Source organism: Elgaria multicarinata, chromosome 15 (genome assembly GCF_023053635.1).
Source record: "Elgaria multicarinata webbii isolate HBS135686 ecotype San Diego chromosome 15, rElgMul1.1.pri, whole genome shotgun sequence".
Lineage (NCBI taxonomy): Eukaryota > Metazoa > Chordata > Lepidosauria > Squamata > Anguidae > Elgaria > Elgaria multicarinata.
Window position 1 is genome coordinate 24,592,481 of NC_086185.1, and position 23,987 is coordinate 24,616,467.

Sequence of the window (23,987 nt, forward strand, 5' to 3'; positions counted from 1 at the left end):
CTCCAAACGCTCCTTTACCTGTAGCTGCTGGAGACTGAACTTGGGACCTTCTGCGTGCTTTGCTGCAGACCAAGACCCCTCCCCAGATTTTTGCCTCCTCCCTCAGCCTTCCCCAGCAACTCCAAGCTGGGTGAGGCTGTACAAGAAAGCAACATTGGTGCTAGAGTTCTTCCCCGGAATCTCAGCCTAGAAACATGTCAGGTAATGAATCACAGAATCCTAGAATAGTAGAGTTGGAAGGGGCCTACAAGGCCCTCGAGTCCAACCCCCTGCTCAATGCAGGAATCCACCCTAAAGCATCCCTGACAGATGGTTGTCCAGCTGCGTCTTGAAGGCGTCTAGTGTGGGAGAGCCCACAACCTCCCTAGGTAACTGGTTCCATTGTCGTAGTGCTCTAACAGTCAGGACATTTTTCCTGATGTCCAGGAAATGAGTGTCCTCCGAGCAGGTACAGAGAGACCACTACCACCTAAGCAATCATAACCAGCATTTTCCCATGGAAAATTCAGAGGGGATAACAAAAACGGCTCCCCTGCAGGCTTCCGCCCCTGCACCTCTTTACAAAGTTGAGCTCCAGTTGCAGGAGAAGACATGCTGTAGTTTGTCCACCAGTAGCAACAAAACAGCTACTTCCTGCCTGCCTGCTGAGGTGCCTTTCCTCCTCCGCCTCCCCCCTTCCATGCTCCTATCTAAAATTCAGCCCCACGAGAGTGGAGAGACGCTAGCAGACTCAGAGGCACCACTTCCGTTGGGAACAAAACCCGGCTGAACTTCCTGAGACTCTTGCTTTGAGGTTATACGGTGCAGCCTTTCCAACTTGGGGCGGGGGCAGAGGGAGGGGTTGGCTCGTCAGAGACCGGGCTGATTAGATTCAGCTTTTGTCAGAATGCCGCTCTCATCTTCCGCCTCCCCTCCCCCTGCACGCACACACACACACACACACATACACCCATCGCTTTGTAAAGGCTCCACAACCATCCCTCTGCCTCTACGCAATTTCCCAACTCTCTGCCTCCCAGATCACAAGCCCAAACGGCTTCCAAAAAATACCCTCCACAATGCCCTCGGAAAGAACCACACACAAGCTGGGCAAGACAAGAGCCATTCCCAGTTCACAGCTTCTGAACATGGAGGGGTCATTTTTGTTCACTTGGCGATCAAAGAAGCTAGTCCTCATGAATTTGTCAACACAGTCGGTCCTGTGCACGCAAAGCTGTCAAAGTGAGCTTTTTAAAGCTGTCAAAGTGAGCAGTTCTCGTCTAGCAACAATGAATATCGTAACTTAGTTCTGCATTGCCCGGGTTTCCCCTCCTCATCCTGCCACAACAGCTCAGGTGAGCCCCTGCCTCTCCTTCCATTCCACAATCCCATCACCACTTCACCAGACCATGCTTCTTCCCAGCCTCCCTCTGTTCCACAATGCACCACTCTGGAGGGGAATGCACTCGCCTCAATCAGTCCTGTTGTCTGCACACTCTTTCCAACAGAGCAGGTGCCGTTTCAGGAGATGCAGGACAGAGAGAGGCTAGAGGCAGAAAGCGTTCAACAGGGCACACCTAGAGGGTTCAAGCGAGGCGTGATCCCATGGCCTGCCCCCCTCCCCCAAGAGACCACACTGTGGACAGAGCCGGCGTAAGTCTAAGAATGCTGGCGTGTTTTAGGCGTTCATTGGAAACAGACCTTTTTACTTTCCCCCAGCCACGAGCTGCCGTGAACCATCTCTACTATTGCAGGATTGTATGGTTCTCCTGCTTTATGGCGCTGTTGTCAACCGCTTCGGGACTGGTACGAAATGAGAAGTGGTGTAGAAATACTGCGAATCAATAAATAATAAATTGAACCCAACATCTGACACCGTGCTTTTATTTGCAACATGGAACTCCTTTGTGTGCCTCGGGATTTGTACAGGAAGAAGAACGGTGCTACTCACTTGCCTGCCTCGTCACGCTTCCTGCCAACCGGGACGCTTCCCCCCCGTCTCTGCCCCTGCACGGATGGGTAGTGCTGGGTCCGTCACTCCTCCTGCAGCCTCTGGGACCCCATCTCTGAGGAGAAGAGGAGGAAAAAATCAGTGTGGGGCTTGTCTGTACGCTCTATATACCCTGTCGTGGCTGTGCAGTTGCAACCTGTTGTTTATATGACGCAGCCTCCAACTCACAGCCACATCGTGTTATCTCCCACGAAGCTGCGCTTTTTCGATGTGTCAGTTTACTGAGCCTTTTTACACTGCTGCAATGTCACCATGGCTATTTGTTCATCTGTTAGTACTGGCTTCAGTTTGGATTAAGAGAGTGGGGCGTAGTTAGAGGGGGTGGACCCCAGTGCAGGATAGGTGTGGGAATACAGGGCAGGGGACGGGCTCAACAAACCAAGGAACGGCTGCTATGGAAATAGTAAAGTCTGAGGAATGAAAGTAAGGACAGTTATGATGTAGAACGCATAAATTCAATGAGCTGTAGCAGCGCAGATGCGCAGCTATGGTCTTTCAAAGCTACAATGTTGCACAGAGTTGCCAGGAAAAAGAAAAGCTTTTTCACGGTTTTCGCTCCCTCGATATTTGCTGCCCATTACCATCGTCTGACAATGACACTGCGAATTCGCCACCCTGAGATCCCAGTGATATAGGGCGGGATACAAATGTTTTAATAAGTAAATAAAATTTCCTAGCTGGATAGCCCACCCTCACTACTGCCATGTAACCTTGTTAATGCCGCTTCGCAACAGCGATACTGCGGTATTTGGGGGGAATCAGTTGGCAAAGCGGCATTGTATAGATGCCCTCATGGATTGCCTGTCATGTCTAACCCTACTGCCCCTGCTTTGGGAGAAGATGTTTCAGGTAATCAATCAGAATCAGATTCAGAACTGGAGGCAGCGGTGCCAGACACCAGCCAGCCTGTACCAGTGGGGGAGGAAGCTCTCACAGGCGATGGCCCAGCTGGGAGTCAGCCCTCTCCAGAGCTTATCTCCTCAAGGCCAAATCCTACGCACTCAGTGGGAAGTGAAGTTTCTTCTGGAGGTGAGCGTCCCAACAAGCTAGCTGATGCTAGGGTCTGCCGGAAGCTGAAACGCACAGCACAGAAGGAAGGTGTGAGAAAGTCAGTTCGATTACACCAGAATCTGCCTCCGCACCAGGCTCCCTGAAGTTACGGGCGTTTGGAAAGTGGCTTCCTATTATTCTTGAGCAGACAATTGTCTTGCTTAGTTTGCATAGTTTTGCCTAGGGAGTCGTTTCCAAGGGGTTAGACTCTCTTCAGGTAGAAGAGATGCTTGTTGCTTAATAACAGCTTTGTGGATTACTTAGCAAGCCTCGTCATTTACCTCCCATCGAAAGCAGGAGTTTTCTGAGAAACACAACATTGCCTATGCTTTCGTAGAGCATCGGCTCCACTTGCAGAAGTCCCAGCTTTAATCTGTAATGTGTCCAGTTTTAAAAAGGCCCAGGTAGCTGTCGATAATAGGAAAGAGCTCTGCCCGAAACCTGGGAGAGCTGATGCCAGTCCTAACAGACAATACTGGGATAAATGAACCAGCAGACTGATTTGGTATAGGGCAGTTTTCTACATATCCCATGCAGGAACATCAAAGCTCAGATTTGGCAAGATTGTCGGCATAACCTTTTGGAGACAGCCATTCTATGGCTTCCTGCATAGTCCAGTCCAATCCACATCAGGTGCAAAGAAAAACCCAAATGGTTCCCAAATGCCAGGCAGCAGTAATCCGGCATTTAGAAGCCACTTGGATTCTTCACACCTGGGGTGGTAGAACTGCAGCAGGCATGAAATGCTGTCTGCCCTGAAAACCCAGCCTATGGAGAAGCTCCCTGAGGAAGGACGAGGTACTGCAACCCTCTGGGAGACCTTGGTCTCTCCAAACACAGGTTGTGCCCAGATGTGGGGCTTAAAATAAAATTATGGAAATCAATGATACACACATGCAAGTCCATTCATTTTATTGCTTGATTGGTTTGATTTGTACCCCGTCTTTCTACCAAGAACAAAATGGCACTCCAGGCAGGTGTTTACATCTTCAGTTCCCACAATGGCAGGTATGAATTTTTGTGCTGCTCTTTGTTGAATTCTGCGTGGTTTGGGCAATCCGTCAGACCTACCAACTGCTCTCCTCCTTAACCCTGAGGGTGCAGCAGCAAGCTTTGGTAATTGACCAACGTCCCAAGCTCAAGTGTGCTTTGCTTCATGACCCCTGAGTGTATTTCAGTACTTGGCCCCAGTCTTGGAAAGAGATAATGCAGCCAAGCCGTGGGTGCATGGATGGGGCGGGGGACATACTGTAGGATGTTCACAAGGGTTGTTCAGAGGTTGCCAGGTACAGTGAATCATCAAGAAGCTCCAACAGCTGCAGCAGCAGCCTTTGAAAAAGAATTTGGCTTATGAACTACCAGAAGCTGCCATTTGCTGAACAAAATGGAAGGCACCCAGAGGTCAGGTAACCCATAAATGAGAAATAAAGAGGCATGTTATCAATCCCCAGTCTCTAACAACCTCATCATTAACAAATGCACAGTTAAATTATGGAACTCACTACCACAAGCTGTAGTGATGGCCACCAATCTGGATGGCTTTAAAAGGGGGTTGAATAAATTCCTGGAGGCGAAGGCTATCAATGGCTACTAGCCCTGATGGTTGTGTGCTATCTCCAGTATTCGAGGCAATAAGCCTGTGTGCACCAGTTGCTGGGGAACGTGGGCGGGAAGGTGCTCTTGCACCATGTCCTGCTTGTTTATCCCTGGCCGATGGCTGGTTGGCCACTGTGTGAACAGAGTGCTGGACTAGATGGACCCTTGGTCTGATCCAGCATCAGGGCTCTTCTTATGTTCTTATGTACGACAATGGAACCAGTTACCTAGGGAGGTTGTGGGCTCACCAACACTAGAGGCATTTAAGAGGCAGCTGGACAACTATCTGTTAGGTATGCTTTAGGGTGGATTCCTGCACTGAGCAGGGGGTTGGACTCGATGGCATTGTAGGCCCCTTCCAACTCTGCTATTCTATGATTCTATGTTCTAAACCCAGACTACATTTGTTTCTGGGATCTGAGAGGCTGCTGTTTCACAATAAATTGACTCACTAATCACAAAGTTTGTAGTTCGTGGAATGCATCTATTCAAAAGCGTTGAACACCCAGAAATTGACTGACCTAGTAATAAGGTCTAAACAAAAATGCAGATGTTCTCTAACAGGCAGATGGAAGGTTACTATCTCACAGTGAACAGCAACTTGAACATGCAAATTCAAGAAAAGAAGCAGGTTTGCTCAACGGCTGGCACGTGGCCCACAAAAGCATAGTTTTATAGGTCTTACTGTATACTGGATGGATGGTCAAAGTCTGCTAAGTTGTTCAGCAACCTTGGCCCGCAAGCCATTCACTGAGATGCATTCATTTGCTAAGACTGCAAAGATTTGGGGTGATTTGAATGGCAAGCCCTGACTTTTGCAGCAGAAGATTTCCCTTATTGTGATTGGAAAATGGATCCAGTTTTGCCAAAGCTTTTGAAAGACAACCCAAGTTTGTTTTCCCAGTATCTCCAGTTAACCGGGCTGGGAAAGACCTTTGTTGGAGAACCCTGGAAGCTGGTGTCAACCGGAACAAACAAAACTGGGCTAGGCGTACTAATGGTGTAATTTAAGGACAGGTAACCTGGTACTCTCCAGATGTTTTGGACTATCAGAATAGACAGTGGTCAGGGATTCTGGAGTTGTAGCCCAAAACATCTGGAGGGCCCCAGATCACCTGCTCTAGTGGAGTTTCATGTGCTGGATCCAAGATGCAGTTGATTATTCCTGAAATCAACGACAACCTGAAGGACCAGAAAAGCAGCAGCAATGACCACATTTTTATCATCTCCCACCCCTGCTACTCTTGTAGTTTCCTGTGACTTGGCCCACCCAAAGGATATGACTCTGATCTAGGTCACCTTCTCATGAGCATAATATTGGCGGCCTGCCTTCAAAAGTAGGGGATTTTTGCAACTCTGAAAGTTTCTCCTTTGATCATCCCAGTAATCAATGGACCATGGATGTGATGGAATCAGAACAGCCACAATAACATAGAAAGCAGTGTGTGTGTGTGTGTGCGCATGCGTGTATTTGTGTGTGTGTGTGTGTGTTGAGATATGACCAGTTGTCTAAAATGAGGCAACAATTGAACCAAGTCAGGAATCAAGAACAGACAAGCTGGGGTCAGAGGAAGATGCAGAAGCATACCCGACCAGGAAGGCCTTGCTGTTTCAGTAAAGTTCCATCCCAAAGTGGAAGAGCCCCCGCGCTGCATGTAGAAGGTTCAAGGTTCCATCCCTGGCACCATCTTGATGTGGGGCTGGAAAATCTCCTGCCTGAAACCCTGGAGAGCCATTGCTGCCAGTCAGTGTTGGCGATACTGGGCTAGATGCACCCAGGCCTGTCTGTCTACAGCAGCTCCCTAGGCTTTTTTTTAGCCCTTCTTGTCTCAGAGGGGTCAAATGTTAGCTTGAGTGGGTGGGGTCAGTCCAGAATCTGTCCGTCTGTCATCATCATCAACAAGAACAACAATAATACTAATAATAATACAAATAAGAGGACTTGGTGGGCTAAGACAAGATGAAGAACCTGTAGCCCTCGAAGTGTTGTTAAACTCCCAATTCCCATCATTCAAAGGCTCGCATGGTTAATGGTCAGGGATGATGGGAATTGCAGTTCAGCAGCATTTGGAGGGCCAGAGGACCCCCAGGACCAGGCCTCAGAAGATGCTCCTGCCCCACAGATCTGTGGCTCACCACATAGAGCAGCTGCACACAGATATGAAGGTTCCCCATTTGACCCCTAACAATGCAATGAGGAAAAGGTGGCTGTGGGTGAAGGGAGATGAATCATAGAATCATGGAGTTGGAAGGGCCCCTAAAGATCATCCAGTCCAACCCCCTGCTCAATGCAGGCTCTGCACTGCAGTTGCAGCATCCCTGACCGAGGGCCATCCAGCTCCTGCTAAAATACCTCCTGAAGAAGAGAACCCACCACCTCCAGAGGAAGAGTCTGTTCTGCTGCTGAACAGCTCTCATGATTAGCAAGTGTTTCCTAATGTTAAGCTGAAAACTGCTTCCCTGCCATTTCCACCCGCTGGTTCTAGCTCTGCCCTAAACTAAATAATACCCTGGAAACACACCCACCCCTCCTTCCATCATAGTCACTTTGTGGGTGGACGTTTCCTCCCCAAGGCAGCCATGGCATGTCCTGTTGTCACTGCGAGGGCCTGGCATTGTTGGGAACTATGAGGTCCAGGCCACAGCAAAGACTTAGGGGAAGTCAGGTTCAGGAGACCCTCCACCTGCCACCTCTTACTTTCCTGCAATCCAAGGGTTTTTATCTCATCTTACAGCACTTCGGGGGAAGTGATACCTGGGAACAAAGTATAGGGTGAGTAGTGGGAACATGGCTCACCCATGAGCCCCTTTGAGCGCTACAAAACCCTCTTCTTAAAAACTCGGAGGACCTCTTTAGGACAGGTAACATATCTAACCACATTTCCTAGAGACATAGAGAGACATGGACTGGCACTCCTTGGGCCAAGCAGTCAGGAACAAGGAGAGTGTTAGTGTTGCAGGAACTCCGAAAGGACTGTGCTGCTGCTGTGGAAGCCTGGGTATATCTACCCAGAGCAGCTTTTCAAGAGAGAGAGAGAAAAGCCTTGGCACTTAATCAGTTAGCGCAGAGGTACTGAAAGAAATGAGTCTGGGACCAATTTCTGCCCCTCCAAATGCTGAAGTCCTTTGCAGGCAATCCAGTGCAAAGAACGGTGTTGAGTCATTTCCAAAAACTGCTCAGGGAGCATCTATTGGAATCTCTAACACCAGGATTGTTTGCTTTCAAATATTATTTTAAAAGATGCCATGCGCTGAGCTTGGCACAGAACTAATCAGAGGCATTGTCTCAGCCCGAACTAAACAATAGATCAGGCTAAGTAAAATGCTCTCAGTGTCTTCTCTAAGCTGCAAGAGTGTTCCTGCTGCTGTCTTCCCTGGAACAGATGCACCAATATTTTACGGATGGAAAGAAGAACATGCTCAGAACACCACCTCCCATCATCGTATTAAAAATCGCTACCTGAAGCACCCACCACCCATCCCCTTGCATGTTGTTGAAGCTCTTCACCATCAGCAATATGGTTTGTTTACGCTGCAACGCTTGTCCTCCATTGATTTAAACAGCCAAAAGGGCACTTGGTTTGGGGGTTAAAGGAGAATGGGGAAGCTTTATCCATCCTGGGTAACCCTACATGTTACCCACTAAAGACAGGTACGGACCATAGGTACCATCTCATTGCACATGAATCATACAGTATGGATGGAGCCCGCTTGGAGTAACTGAAGACCCACCAACCAGGAGAGGAACTGGTACCATGAGCTGAAATTTAGGAAGAGCTGGCAAAGGGAGAGCCCTGAACACATGGAAAGTGCAGCCAAAACACCAGCCTTTGGGGGAAATGTAGTGAGATCTATTGACTATCAGAAGCTGCCTGACAAAAAGGATTGGTCTGTCTTGCCCCATGCTGTTTATGCTGATGAATAGAAATCTTTCCCATCACTTGCTACTGGATCCTCTTAGCTGGAGACGCCAAAGGCTGGACATGGGACCTTCTGCCTACAAACCATGTTCTTTTTTGCTATGTGATGGGCCCTCCCCAGGAATTCCCAGGAGTCACGGGAGTTTTGGAAAACATTCAACCTCTGGAGATGGGCTGCGGGAGTTTCTCACCACCGACTCTAAAGAAGAACACACACACCCAAAGGCTAAAGAAACTAGCCATGGTTAAGACCATATATAGGTCCATGCACTGCACCCTTTTTAAAGAGAGTCCCTTCAGAGTCTTTGCGGATGGAAGCAATTTCCTTCACTTTCAACGACAGCGCAGTGCTCCAACATCCATAGGGTGACCATATTGAAAGGAGGACAGGGCTCCTATATCTTTAACAGTTGTGTTGAAAAGGGAATTTCAGCAGGTGTCATTTGTATCCATGCAGCACCTGGTGAAGGTCCCTCTTCATCCCAACAGTTAAAGCTGCAGGAGCCCTGCCCTCTTGACCAGATACAAAAGAGAACAGGGCTCCTCCAGCTTTAACCATTGGGATGAAGAGGGGCTTTCACCAGGTGCTGCATGCCTACAAACGGCACCTGCTGAAATTCCCTTTTCTGTTCAACTGCTAAAGATACAGGAGCCCTGTCCTCCTTTCCGTATGGTCACCCTAAACATCCAGAGCTTTTGCAAAAGAGCCCGAAAGCCACACAATCCCATTCCCATCGATTGCGTCCCCTGTGCATTACTTATCTCCTCCTGCCGACATAAAACGCGACCTTTAAAGATTCCAAACCCGCAAGACTTTGTTTGAAGGAAGTCACAAGGGTCACGGATGCTGGATGCCGCTTTAAAAGTCGGCGCTGCTTTTAAGCGAGCCTCGCCACTGAGGGCAGGCGGCAGAGGTGACGAGCCCTCACGGGACAGGCGTTTTCACTAGGGCCGGGCATTTGGCTCTCACGCTAGACACAGAGGAGCCCCCGACACACTGGGGGCCCAACACCTCACATTTCTGGAGAAGGCGTGTGTGCACTGTTTGGAAAAACTTGCAGGGGCCTAGGAATTAATTGGACACAGTCTAGCAATCAAGAGTGCCGGGCAGGAACCGCCCCACCCAGGGGAATCGGCCGCGGAGCCCCACCAGGGCCTGCGGCAACCTCCCTTCCCTCTCCTTGGCAAGAGCCGAAGCCGGCCGGCTGCTCACGAAAGGGAGGGAGGGCGGCCCCCTCCCACCCTGGGAAGCCAGCCGTGCGGCTCCCCTCCCAGCCTCCTCGCTCTGATCCCCAGCACAGCTGGGAGCTGCAGATACCCAGAGAGGCTTTTGCCGCTTTAATGAGGGCTGGGCGGGCCTGAGGCTGGCTGCAGAGAAGGGAGCACACCCAACCGCTTGCGTGTCCACACCTCCTGCAGGAATTTCCTCCCGGCCCCAGCTCGGCCTCACCCTCCTCCTCCAGCAAAAGGAGATGCTGTCAGGCAGGCAGGCAGGCAGAGATGCTATTTCAAGGCAGCAGGGAGGGGCGCAGGGTAGCCAGCCGGCTTGCTCTGTTGCCTCAGCAACTGTATACACCCAGTGGAGCTGGTACTAGGCCAGATCCCAGGCAGTCCTGCTGGAGTGCTAGCAAAGGCAACCAGTTTAGACCAGCAGGAAAGCATGGTCTCCCCACCACTATACACACACACTCATCCTTGGGAGGCAGGCAGAGAGGTACATCTGGGAGATATACTTGAGGAATCAGAGGGAACTCCGCACCACTTCCGAAGTCCTCCTCTGGGTCTCCCCACAGTCTGACATGTGGTGGATGGGCAAGCAGAGAGAGCAAGGGAGAGAAGGCCTTTTCCGTTGTGGCCCCAGAATCAGACTGGCCTCTCTAGGGAGATCCACTGCTCCTCTCTTTTTTAGAAGCAGCATACTTCCATTGCCGCCGGTTTCACTTCAGCAGGCTCTCTCAAGGCATTGTTTTTAAACGACATGCTCCTGTTTTTAATTCTTCTGTCGGTGGGGTTCCGTTTACAGATTTTTGTCATTTGTTTTTGTTTTAACATTGCATTCGAGAATGGCTGGGCAGAAATAAACAAGCAACCTAGACACACATCCACTAGTTCAAGAATCTTATGCCATTTGCAGGTTGCATCACGTAGTCCAGGATCACAAACTCTTTAAGTTTGTGGGGTGGGGTGGGGTGGGGTGGGGTGGGGACAGGGACGCAACCAAGCCTTTAAAGAAGCAGGGCCTTAACATGCTATGATCCCCCGTCCCTTGCAAAACAACTATCAATAACAATAACAATAACAATAACAATAATAATAATAATAATTCTATTTATTACCCGCCTCTCCCTCTGGATTGAGGCGAGATACAACACAAATGCAAAACACAATAAAATACATATAATTAATTATAACATATAAAACCTTGTTCCTGCCTTCCCATTCCTGGGGGTGGGGGGCTTTCAAGAGAAAGGGAAAGGTCTACATGCCTTTGGGGGCACCAATGTGCCCATGGACACCTATCTCTCGTAGTGTCCACCAGTCTCCCTGCCTCACCTGATTTTAATTATATATATATATATATATATATATATATATATATATATATAAATGGTATAATGAAAGTGAAGTACTGCCCTCCAGCACCATCTTTATTTGAGTTCAAAAGGGTGTTTTTGTGGGTTTGGAGCTCGCCCCCCCCCCCCGTCCGCTAGGTTCTTGGGCAAGTGGTTTTTCTTTTATGGCAACTACGTTAGCCGTTTTACGAACGGCCAAGCGCCTCACCACAGGAGGGTCTCATTAATACGAAGGGAAGAGACTCCAAGTAGGAGTCTTTGTGCTCTTAATTCGAGACAACTCTCAAACTCAGCCCACACTGCGGCTGAGGGTTACTTGCCGTTTCTCCAGCCCTTTGCCCCAAGCTTCCCCAGGTATTTCTGCACCAGTTGCAGTTAAGGGTGCCATTTCTATCCTCTCCCCAACTCCCTTCATCCTGTCCCAAGGAGTTCCACAAGTTACTGCCTTACTTTCCTCTTCGCCCTCTCCCTCCCACGACCCCCCACCCATTCCTGCTGGCTTCTCCCCACACATTGCCCACCACCACGATATGCCCCCTCCCACGCCACCCACCCAGCTTTCCCCAGCCCATTCGTCCAGCTGGGGCCCAGCAAGAGGGGGGTCACAGCAGCCTGTGAGGCAGGGCCGATCCATTCTCCTCCTCTCAAGACACACAGAGGCGTGCACGGAGCCATCTCGCAGGCAAGGATCAAAGCCACAAGACGGCAGGAGAGGCTGGGAAGTGGGAACACAAGGCGAAGCGGGGGTGGTGATCCCTAGGAAATACAAGCTGTAGAGGGGAACTGGGTGGGGGGGGAGAGTATAGAGAGAGTATAGAGTCAGCCCTCTGTACAAGTTGCACGTGTGAATTGAGGCAGGGTGGAGGGACTCGCTTCGATCTGAACAGATTAAAAAATCGATTCTGGGGTTGATGCTTCGCAGCAGCAGCAGTAGTGCGGCCAACAGGTGTGGTGCGCTAGAGAGGCCCTGCTCCGGGGGTCCTACCGGAGATTCGTTGTGCCAGCCTGCAGGAGGAGGGAGACAGGCTGCTCCTCTCACCCCATAACACTTTCCCTCCCCTCCCCACCAGCAGGCCTGCTAGTCACTCCGTATTTGTGGGGAAAGGCGTGTATAAATGAGCAGTTGCTAGGCAACCTCAGGACATGCTCCGCACAACCACCTCCGGAGCGACGATGTGGGGAGGGAAGCCAGAGACTAAGACGCGGGCCCTGCCCTCCGTGCAGGCCCGCCATCGCCCCTCTTAGTGGTGCCAATTCACAGTTGCCGGCGGAGAGAAAGTGGTCAGGGGGCGGGATGCTACTTCCCACCCATAATACCCTCTTTCCCAGTACCCAAGCATTTTAAAATGTCCCAATGCTGCTAATTTTGCCACAGTTAAAACACCACCTGAGGTGGGGGGGGGGGGAGAGAAGCAAGTGGCAGTTGCTAGGCAACCAGTATAGGCCACGCTTCCCAATCGCCACGGTGGCAGGACCGGCGGGCATCCAAGGGCAGCGATACAGCAGCCACTGGATCGGAACCGTTTGTGAACCGCCCAGAAAGCTTTTGCTATGGGGTGGTATAGAATTATTATTAGGCATAGTATCTTATCATACCATGTCCTTAGTTCTCACAGAGGCAATCTGCTTGTGTCTGGGCTGTACCACTACAGCCTGCAACTGGTGGGAAAGGACAAGCATTTTCAGGATGGGTTTTATCTCTGATGTTTATTCCTATGTTGTTTTGTCATTGCTGATTCTGCTTTTCTGTTGCAAGAAGAAGAAGAAGAAGAAGAAGAAGAAGGAGAAGAAGGAGAAGAAGGAGAAGAATTAGAATTAGAATTAGAAGAAGAAGAAGAAGAAGAAGAAGAAGAAGAAGAAGAAGAAGAAGAAGAAGAAGAAGAAGAAGAAGAAGAAGAGTCCACATCATGCCAGTCCTTTTACAACTTCATTGGCTGCCAGTCCAGGTCCGGGCCCGATTCAAAGTGCTGGTACTAACATTCAAAACCCTACACAGCTTGGGGCCAGGTTATTTGAAGGAATGCCTCCTCCCATATGTAGTTGCCCGGACTTTAAGATCATCCACAGGGGGTCCTTCTCCATGATCCTCTGCCAAAGGAAGTGAGGCAGGTGGCTACCAGGAGGAGGGCTTTCTCTGCTGTGGCACCCCGGCTGTGGAATGAGCTCCCCAGAGAGGTCCGCCTGGCACCTACACTGTGCTCCTTCCGTCGCCAGCTGAAGACCCTTTTTATTTTCTCCGTATTTTAACACCTAATTTAACTTAAATTTAATCTTGCTGTTTTAATTTTGTATTTTAATCTATATCCATTTCGGCTGTGTGGTTTTATCCTGGGTGTGTGTTTTTATATTGTATTTTGTATTTGTGTTTTTAGACTGTTGGTTGTTTTATTGTGCTTTTCATGGTTTTAATTTTTGTGAACCGCCCAGAGAGCTTCGGCTATTGGACGGTATAAAAATGTAATAAATAAATAAATAAATAAATGGGACCAAAAAGCTGAAAGATTAGCAACTGCCGCCTTCCACAAAAAAGACTTGCTTGCCCAGTGACCAGCTAAGCCCTAAAGCAGCAAGAGCATTTGGCCATAAGGATGGTTGAGAAAGAAAGAATGAGGGTCAGAGAACGGGAGGGTCCGATCCAGAGCCCCCAAACCTAGAGATTGTCTCGGTGGAGGAATACACAAAGCAGTCCCCTGGTTCAGCCTGCCTTGACTTGGTGCCCTCCAGATGTTTCGGACTAGAACTCCCGGCATTCCTGACCATCGGCCATGCGGACGGGAGCAGAAGCCACGATTACCGGGACAGGCCTCCCCTAGCTGTTCCTTTAGCTCTCTCACTATTACACCACAATTCACCATGGTCTGAAAATGCCGTTTAAACAATAAACGATCGAGCCAGAATGTTTCCCGACACTTTATTTTTCAGCCAGTTTCTTATTTCCAGATCAGCTTTACTTATTTTTGCACAGATTGCATTCATCTCTCCTCCTCGTGTGACGAAGTTGCTGCACTGCTCCCCTTCCCAACCCTACCCCCAGGCTCTTACTGGATAGACTGGAAAATCCCCCCTTGCTCCTTCAAACTCCTCCAAGGAGTCAGAGGAGGGTGTGTGTGTGTGTGTGCGGGAGCAGCCCAGCGCAACCGCCCCCCTCCACCTCCACGCTACCCCACCCCAGCCGCGGCCTCTGCGCCTGTCCTTCCTTCCCAGCAGATTAGAGCAAAGATGGCTGATGTGTCCCGGGGCACATGGTGCTTCTTGCTGGCTCGCTCATAAATGGTGGGCCATGCAACGCTGCTTCTGCACAGCATCAGCTCCAGCCTCGCTCCAAGAAGGACCCCCTGGCGCACCCTTCCGGAGATGCCACCGGCAGCTGCCCAAAGAGGAAAAGAAATTGACAACCAGCCGCTCTCCTCTCCTGAAGGAGCAGCAGGGATCCGAGAGAAATGGAGACCTGTGAACAGAGCCGATGCAAGAGCTACCTCAGGAAACCGGGGTGGCTCTTGCAGAAGAAATCGGGGGATTTCTTCCTCTTACAGAAGAAATCAAGAGGAAGAAATCAGGGGATTGGGTTGGGTTGGGTTGGAGCACAGGTCATGAGAAGTCTGTATCCTACAAGCTGCCACATGGCTGCCATTTGCACACCCAACTGTTTCGATACATACATACTCTATGCTGCTAGCCTGGGGCTGAACATAGGGCGTGACGTTTATAGCACTGCTGGATCCATCATTCTTACCTTGACTACACTCAACGGCTCAGGGTTCCAACCCACTGTTCTCTCGCTCTCAAACAGCAACAAAAGCCTTTGGGAAGTTTAAAAGACACCCACATCCACACCCCTCCATTGCTAAACTGCACAGAGTAGATAAAGAGAAGTTACACCATCTGCAGCATGCAAGACTACAGCCAGGAGAATAGCTCAATAGACAGGGCGCATGCTTTGCATGCAGGAGGTCCCAGGTTCGATCCCAGGCATCTCTACATAGGGCTTCAAAAACTCCTGGATGAAACCTTGGGGAGCCGCTGCTGCCAGTCAGTGTGAACAATACTGGGCTAGATGGACCAATGGTCTGACTCCTATGTTGCAATATATAGCCCTAAATAAGGCATAGACACCATAGTGCCCTCCAGATGTGGACTACAACTCCCAGTATGGCCACTGATCATGATGGCTGGGGATGATGGAAGTATAGTCCAACGCACCTGGAAAGTGCCGTGCTGGGGAAGGCTGCTCTACACCAACTGGCAGCTTCTCTGCAGGGTCTTAGCAAGGGGGTCTTTCCCAGCCCAGTCTGGAGGAAGTGAGTCACTGGCGCCTTGCGAGCGAGGTCCAGGAGGGGATATGGTCACAAACTCTGCCAAAGGTTCTAGCAGCGGCAGTCAAGGAGCGAAATGAGGAATTGGGCTATTTGCTTGCTTTGAGTTTCTCTTTCCAGTCGAGGAAGCCAGCGGACTCTCAAATAGACCTACCTGGAACATCACACCTGATGAGTGGCTGAGCCTGTTGTGTCTAGTGCCATGCCGAAAATTTCTCCCACACTTTTCCCCCCGACAATTCTCATTGAATTCGATAGAAAAGAAATTGCTTTCGAAAAGGAAGTCAAAGTTGAAGAAAATCGTGGAGGAATTTTGATGGGTTGGGTTCAAGGCTTCTTGTGGAGAAATTCGTTGAAATTGTTACCCCAATTCCTCTGCCCGCAAATAGGGTGGAGGATTTTGAGAGACCATTTGTGCACGGCTCTAAGTGTGCCCACCTGAGCCTGGAGGGAGTGCATCATTGGGGGGGGGGTGAGCACACTGGAAGCAATGACCCCTGGCCGTTTGTGCAATTGCCTGGGGAGTCATGCAGGCTTTTCTCCCCACTTTGTGTATTTCTGCATTAATCCAGCCTGAAGGGGACATGCTTGACATGAGACAGGTTGCCGGGGAGGCAGCACAAAAGCTGGAAAACCCCAAAAAATTGGTGGTCAAGGAGGAAATGGGGGGACCAGAGGAATGGCCGTGTCTTTCTGGGGAATCCCGCAAGGCCAGAGAGGAACGCCAGGAGGTCCAGATCTGTGCCCTTGCTGAGGTTGTATTTTATTATCGCCTTGTTTGTTTCTTCGTTATAAGTAAACTGAATTGGTGCTTTTCAATAGGGCTGTGCACGGACGACCCCCCCCCCCGATCCGCTTTGGATCCTGATCCGCAACTTCCGGATTGGGTTTGCTCCGCTCCGCCCCAATCCACCTATGCTCTGATCCGATCTGCTGCAGGGCACCGGATCCGAATCGGAGCTCCGTGGCAGCACCAGGTAAGCTCCCCCCTCCCCCCTCACCACTTACCTGCCTCCGTCACAGTCTGACGGTGGCATCAACTGAGGCCTCGGTGTCAAACAGGAAGACCAGGCCACAGCCTCAGTTGAAGCTGCCGCCAGACCGCAATGGAAGCAGGTAAGTGGTGAGGGTGGAGGGGGGGCCTTACTTGGCGCTGCCGCGGAGCTCCAATTTGGATCCGGTGCCCCCTCCCCCTTTACCTGGCTCTGCCGCCGTTGCCGCACAGACTGCGGCAGCGCCAGGTAAGCCTCCCTCCCGCCACACTTACCTTTTTTTCGGAGCTCCAGATCAAGGCAAAGGATCCGCTTTGTCTTGATCCGCTTCATCTCGATCCGCAGCTCCCCTGACCCGATCGGTCTCCGCCTTTGTCGGAGGCGAATCAGGCCGCTTCGCTATCGGTTCTAAGAACCGAAGCAAAGCGGAGCACAGCCCTACTTTTTAAGTCTTAAATTGAAAGTTCAATGATATGACTGCTGATGTTGCTGATGGTGTTGTTGTTGACTTTTATTGGTGTTTGTATTGCTATTTTGCTGTGTTTTATGTTTTCGTCGCTTTTAAGGTTCTAACTGTTTTTGTGTCTTTTATTGCTGCATGCCACCTTGGGAGGGTTTCTGCCCTGAAAGGCGCCCAAGAAATATTTTAAATCAGCTAAAATAAAATAAAACTTGACTCACACCCACAGCCCAGGAGAGCGGCTGAGCCAAGCACACACCCAGCTCTGTGGAGCCTATCCTGCCTGCTGTCAGGCCAAGAATCCTGCTCTGTCCCCACCCAGCCTCAGCTGCCTTGACAAGGTGAAGAACAAGAGGACGCCAGCCAAATGCACAGAGGCTAATCCAGAGGCGGGGGTGTGGCCCCCACCCACCTTCACTGCAACCTCTCCGTAACCCTGCACCCAGTCCCAGCCAAGAGTGGAAAAACACGGAGCCGTACTCCACCCCGGCCCAACACTGCTCCAGGTTGGGTGCGTTACCCAGGGCTGCCTCTGCATGCCAGGCCTTGCACGGCAGGGCCTGGACCAGCGTGTGGCACGTGGCCGCCTGTGTGGGCAGAGCCCTCCAGCTGGCAATGCCATCTGTGGAGAAGGGAGGGAGGAAATGGCACATGCGCAGAGAGCGAGAGCGAGAGGAACAAAGAGACAGACGTGGTTCCAAAAAGGGGGGCAGGAGAGAGACAAAAAGGGGTAACTGGAATGCAACGACCCCTTTGTGCAAGGAGAGGGGCACGCCAGGCCTAAACGCTGGTGCAAGCGAGTCAGCGCTGCTTCCAGCATGCTAAAGAGTGCGGCTTCAAAGGGCCGATAGGGCACAGCTGCTCTTTAGGGAAAGACCCTGTGCTCTCCGAGGTTGCTGGCTTCCCCCATACGTAGAACACCGCCTGCTTCTTCCAGCACACGTTCCTTGTTCTGCAGTCAGGAGATGCCTTCAGAGGTTGCAGGCCCCACGATCCGGGCATGCTGTGTGTGCTGGTGGAGTGGTCCTGAGCAGGGGGCACACATCTGCTTGAAAATAATCAGCATTTGTATTGTCTAGGTTGCTGCTGCCTTACCAGGATCCAGACCCTTGGTCCATCTAGCCCAGTATTGTCAACACTGACTGGCAGCAGCGGCTCTCCAGGGTTTCAGAGAGGATTCTTTCCAAGGCCTACTTGGAGAAGCGAGGGATCGAACTGGGGAGCTGCATATAAAGTAAGGGCTCTGAGCCACGGTACTTGCACAGTGCTACAAAGGTGCAAATCAAGGATGAAAACCACATAGTCTCACCGTGTGATCCAGAAGGGAAGAAGGATCCACAGCAAGTCCTCTCCACAGACTACTATTGCTAGCTTACACTATTCGTCTGTCTCTGTGTACATTTTGCCCACTTCAGCTTGCGACCACACTTAGAATACTGTGTACAGTTCTGGTCACCGCACCTAAAAAAATGGATATTATAGAGCTGGAAAAAGTGCAGAAAAGGGCAACTCAAAATGATTCAGGGGCTGGAGAATCTCCCCTAGGAGGGAAGGTTACATGGATTGTTCAGCTTGGAAAAAAAAGGAGGCTAAGGGGAGACATGATAGAGGTGTACAAAATTATGCAGGGTGTGGAGAACGTGGAGAGGGAGACATTGTTCTCCCTCTCTCAAAATACTAGAACCCAATGGGGTCATCCCATGAAACTGATTGGTGGGAGATCCAGAACAAATTAAAGGAAGGACTTCTTCACACAGTGCTTAGTTAAATTATGGAACTCACTACCACAAGATGTAGTGATGGCCACCAATGTGGATGGCTTTAACAGGGGGTTGATAAATTCCTGGAGGAGAAGGCTATCAATGGCTACTAGCCCTGATGGTTGTATGCTATCTCATACAACCATCAGGGCTATAAGCCTGTGTGCACCAGTTGCTGGGGAACATGAGCAGGAGGGTGCTATCGCACCATGTCCTGCTTGTTCATCCCTGGCTGATGGCTGGTTGGCCACTGTGCGAACAGAGTTCTGGACTAGATGGACCCTTGGTCTGATCCAGCATGGCATTTCTTATGTTCTTATGTTCAGCTTACTGCCCAGCAAACATCTATTAACGACAAGTGAACAGATTTGGTTTTGCATGGGTAGGAATACACCTTAGTTTGATACAGTGAACGCTTCAAGCAAAATTAGGCAGCTGTCAGCATTGGACGCATGCTGCCTGCCCTGCTGGCATCCCTAGACACAGCCCTTGTCATGGTGCAGCCTTAGAGCAATCTGAAGGAGAGGTCTGTCCATTCAATTACACTGGAGGGGGGGGGGCTTCCCCACAGCAGGAGGGAAGGCATATAACTCTGTCCTTTGGCCTATTAATCTCCTCTGGTACCAAACTGTATGGATTGCAAACCTATGTGCTGGTCAGGGAAGCCTGCCCCTTGTGGATGAGAATGTTACTGTAGGCTTCAACCACATAGAATCATAGAATAGTAGAGTTGGAAGGGGCCTATAAGGCCATCGAGTCCAATCCCTGCTCAATGCAGGAATCCACCTTCAAGCATACCTGACAGATGGTTGTCCAGCTGCCTCTTGAAGGCCTCTAGTATGGAAGAGCCCACCACCTCCCTAAGTCATTGGTTCCACTGTCGTACTGCTCTAACAGTCAAGACGTTTTTCCTGATGTCCAGCCGGAACCTGGCTTCCTGTAACTTGAGCCCATTATTCCGTGTCCTGCACTCTGGGAAGTTCGAGAAGAGATCCTGGCCTTCCTCTGTGTGACATGGACACATTTATATTCATTTAAATTCATTCATGGGTTTTAAAGCAAAATAATGCCAAAGTGCACAGCCCCTAGGGTCCCCTTAGTATGCATGCCAGGTTTCATGTGTCTAGGTTTCAGGGTCTTGGAGCTATAATTCTGATGGACGGACAGACAGACATCCATTATTATTATTATTATTATTATTATTATTATTATTATTATTATTATTATTATTATAGATATCTCAGCCTGGACACAGTCGCTCCAGCTGCTAACTCCACAATGACCCACAATAGACTAGCAATGAAGACCAGCCTTTGTGTGCTCCATGTGGCTTCTGCCAACATACAACCATGCAGGCATGAAATCCAGGGCTATTTAAATACGCCCGCCATAAGAACTGCCTGGCTGCATCTAGCCAAGAAGGGACATCAAGTTTCTAATGACGTCTTGTCCTCTGTCACTCCTTCAGAAGCTCACAAGAACATAAGAAGAGGCCTGCTGGATCAGGTGAAGGGTCCATCTGGTCTAGCTTTCTGTTCATACAGTGACCAACCAGGTGCCCACGGAAAACTCACAAGCAGGCCTTGAGTACAATATCACCCTCCTGCCCATGTTCCCCAACAACTAGTGTATATCAACACATTGCCTCTGATACTGTAGGCAGCACATAGCCATTAGGACCTAGTAGCCATTGACAGCCTTCGCCTCCAGGAATTTGGCAAATCCCCTTTTAAAGACGTTCAAATTGGTGGCCATCACTATGTCTAGCGGAAGGGAATTCCATAGATTAACTCTGCACTGGGTGAAGAAGTCCTTCCTTTCATCTGTCCTGAGTCTCCCACCAATCAGCTTCATAGGATTAGGTCCTAGTATTATAAGAGAGGGATAATAATGTCGCCCTATCCACATTCTCCACCTCTATCATGTCTCCCCTTACCCGTCCCCGTCCCTGCTGGTTGAGCTCAGCATCTGATATTCAAAGATACACTGCTTCTGTACACAGAGGCTCTATTCCAGCAGGCCTGGGGAAGAAGCAAAGCCCTGGCAGCAAGCCGCTGGAGGCAGAGCTGCTTTACACATTATGGGTATATTTGAAGACACCCATTTCCATCCCTCCTTGCAGCGGGTGATCCAATTTGAACCGAGCACACCCTCCAGATGCACAGATCCAGCTGGGAGCACGCCAGCTCCCTCATACGACTAACACTGACTTCCCAGACCAAAGTCCACAACAGTCCAACAGTTCCCCACCTCCACCTTGGTGCCAATCAGTGCTGGTAATACAGGGCTTGATGGACCCATTGGCCAGATTCAGTTTAAAGCAGATTCCTGTGTTTCAGGTGGCTCCACACCAAGCCCCAGTTTCTAGGGGGCACCTCCTTCTAGCCATCTCCACTATACATACATCACGTGTGGCGCAGAGCGGTAAAGCAGCAGTTACTGCAGCTGAAACTCTCCCCACGGCCTCAGTTCGATCCCAGCGGAAGCTGGTTTCAGGCAGCCGGCTCGGGTCGACTCAGCCTTCCATCCTCCCGAGGTCGGTAAAATGAGTACCCAGTTAGCTGGGGGAAAGGGAATAACGGCTGGGGAAGGCAACGGCAAACCACCCCGCTATAAGGCCTCCCAAGAAAACGTCAGCGAAAGCTGGCGTCCCTCCAAGAGTCAGTAATGACTCAGTGCTTGCACGAGAGGTTCCTTTCCTTTCCAGTTTAAAGCAGATTCCTGTGTTTCAGGTGGCTCCACACCAAGCCCCAGTTTCCAGGGGGCACCTCCTTCTAGCCATCTCCACTATACATACATCACGTGTGGCGCAGAGCAGTAAAGCAGCAGTTTCTGCAGCTGAAACTCTCCCCACGGCCTCAGTTCGATCCCAGCAGAAGCTGGTTTCAGGCAGCCGGCTCGGGTCGACTCAGCCTTCCATCCTCCCGAGGTCGGTAAAATGAATACCCAGCTAGCTGGGGGAAAGGTAATAACAGCCGGGGAAGGCAACGGCAAACCACCCCGCTATAAGGCCTGCCAAGAAAACGTCAGCAAAAGCTGGCGTCCCTCCAAGAGTCAGTAATGACTCAGTGCTTGCACGAGAGGTTCCTTTCCTTTCCAGTTTAAAGCAGATTCCTGTGTTTCAGGTGGCTCCACACCAAGCCCCAGTTTCCAGGGGGCACCTCCTTCTAGCCATCTCCACTATACATACATCATACACACACACACACACACCAAGTGACCAATGGGAACAGTTACAGGCCTCAACCAGCTGCAACATTTCAGGACACCCCGCTGCCAGAAGCCACAAGGATGCTGCGCTTGGCAGGGGAGTTGGCAGGTATCTCGCCACGCTCCTGCAATGCAGAGAAAAAAGCAGGCTGAAGCTGGCAAGATTTGCGGCACGTCAAATAGAAAAACGAAGAAGCATCAGAACCCAACCCACTAGTGCGCCTCTTCGAACGGCTCCAGCACCCGCCAGTTCTCGTTATCTGCTCGAGTGGGGAAAACGACGCCTTTTTTTTCTTTCTTTTTTTTGGTAGGAAGAAATGGTTTGGACTACGGGGTTGGGGGTGTAGAAAGAAATTCAACCTTCTGCTTTTCATGCCGCTAGGCAGGGCCGGCGCTACCATAGAGGCCACTCAGGCAGCCGCCTAGAGTGCCAAAGTAAGGGGGGCGCCGAACGCCGCACCCGGAAGCTGCTCTCCCACAGCAGCTCGGAGAGGGCAGCTTCCGGGCGCGCCATTCCAAAGCCACCCGCCCACCCCAGTGTCCTGGCTTCGCTTCGGCTGGGCGCCCACCCAGCCGAAGCGAAGCCAGGACGCTGGGGTGGGTGGGCGGCTTCGGAACGGCGCACCCAGAAGTCGCTCTCCCAGAGCAGCTTCCGGCCAGGCGCGCCGTTCTGAAGCCGCCCGCCTGCCAGCCCCACCCCACCCCAGCATCCTAGCTTCGCTTTGGGTGGGCGCCTACCCAGTTGAAGTGAAGCCACGCCCGCCCCCGCCCCCACCCCAGCGTCCTGGCTTCGTTTGGCTGGGTGGGCACCCAGCCGAAGCAAAGCCACGACGCTGGGGGGCGGGCGGGGGGGCTTTGGAATGGCGCGCCCGGAAGTTGCTCTCCCAGGCATGCTGTTCCGAAGCCGCCCACCCCCACCCCAGCGTCCTGGCTTTGCTTTGGCTGGGCGGGTGAGATGGCGCCCGCACCCAGATACGTTGGGGTGGGGGTGGGTGGATGAAAGCAGCTGGCCCTGGCCCTGCCGCTAGGACTGCTTTTTGCAAGGCTGAAAAGCCTGCGTGTTACTAAGGCAGAGCCTTTAGGACGACAAGGAGCTGCCTACGAGGCCTGTTGGTGAAACGGCAGATTGGAGTCATGCTCACGCACTAAATTTTGTGCAAGCGTTTGCAGCAGAGACGGTTTCTACATCACTGTAAAGTGCTCAGCTGTAACACGCACTCACACCCTTTTCGGGCCTTGCTGCGTGTGTGCAAATCTCCTGCTTCATGTGGTCATCCGCATGACTTGGTTTTAGCAGAATAAGCTGGTAAAGAGAGAACTGGTAGGTTGGTTTATATGGCAAGCACAAGGCATGAGCTCAGGCATCGCCCACCTGGCTGAAATATTCATGGATGAAAAGTGATCTGTTGGCAAGGTAAGAACTCCCTTGGGAGGAAAAAAAATGCATGCTGCTTAGCGGCTGCAGGAACGAACCTCGGAAGCTGCCTTACACCGAGGCAGACCCTGGGTCCATCCAACCCAGTATTGTCAACACTGACTGGCAGCAGCAGCTGTCCCTCTAAGCCAGTTTCCAAACTGTGTGTCGCAACACATTAGTGTGTCAGCTGCAGTGTGAAGGTGTGTCACACGAACGTAACGAGAAACCTCTGAGTCTATGTGAAATAAGCAATACCAACTCGTATGCATTTTTACGCAGCGAAGGTGCCGATCAGAATGGTGCACTAGTATATTCCCCTTCTGTCGTATCCGTGTATGCACACCACGGTCAAGGGATCATACAGGTACTGCGCATGCGCAGTGTGCATAATCGGGTCGAAAAAGCTGATTCCGCATCACTTCCGGTGACGCGGCTGCACCTGAAGTGACGCATTTGAGAAATTCCGTGGGTCCAGTTTTTTGATAGAACACCGTCTCAACCGCCGCTCGATCGCAGCTCGACAAAATTGGTTCAATGTGAAAAGTCTTGGAAATGTATGTTATTATCTTGCAAATCATATATTTTTAAAAATATAAATGAAAGGTTTCCATGAGATATGTTGCGTCCCCATACATTTCGTTATTCCAATTTATGTATGTGTCCGTATCTCTTATAAGGGGTTAGTTTAACCCCCGGTTTGCTAGTA

The 23,987-nt window shown here is 50.8% G+C and overlaps 1 protein-coding gene across 2 annotated transcripts in view; it reads right to left on the reverse strand.

Moving 5' to 3' along the window:
* Positions 1–23,987, reverse strand: part of KLF8 (KLF transcription factor 8) — a 74,135-nt gene that overhangs the window by 32,188 nt on the left and 17,960 nt on the right. For both annotated transcript variants that reach the window (XM_063141776.1, XM_063141777.1), the window contains exon 2: positions 1,931–2,045. The gene's annotated coding sequence lies outside the window, so the exon portion shown is untranslated. The remainder of the gene's footprint in view (positions 1–1,930; positions 2,046–23,987) is intronic.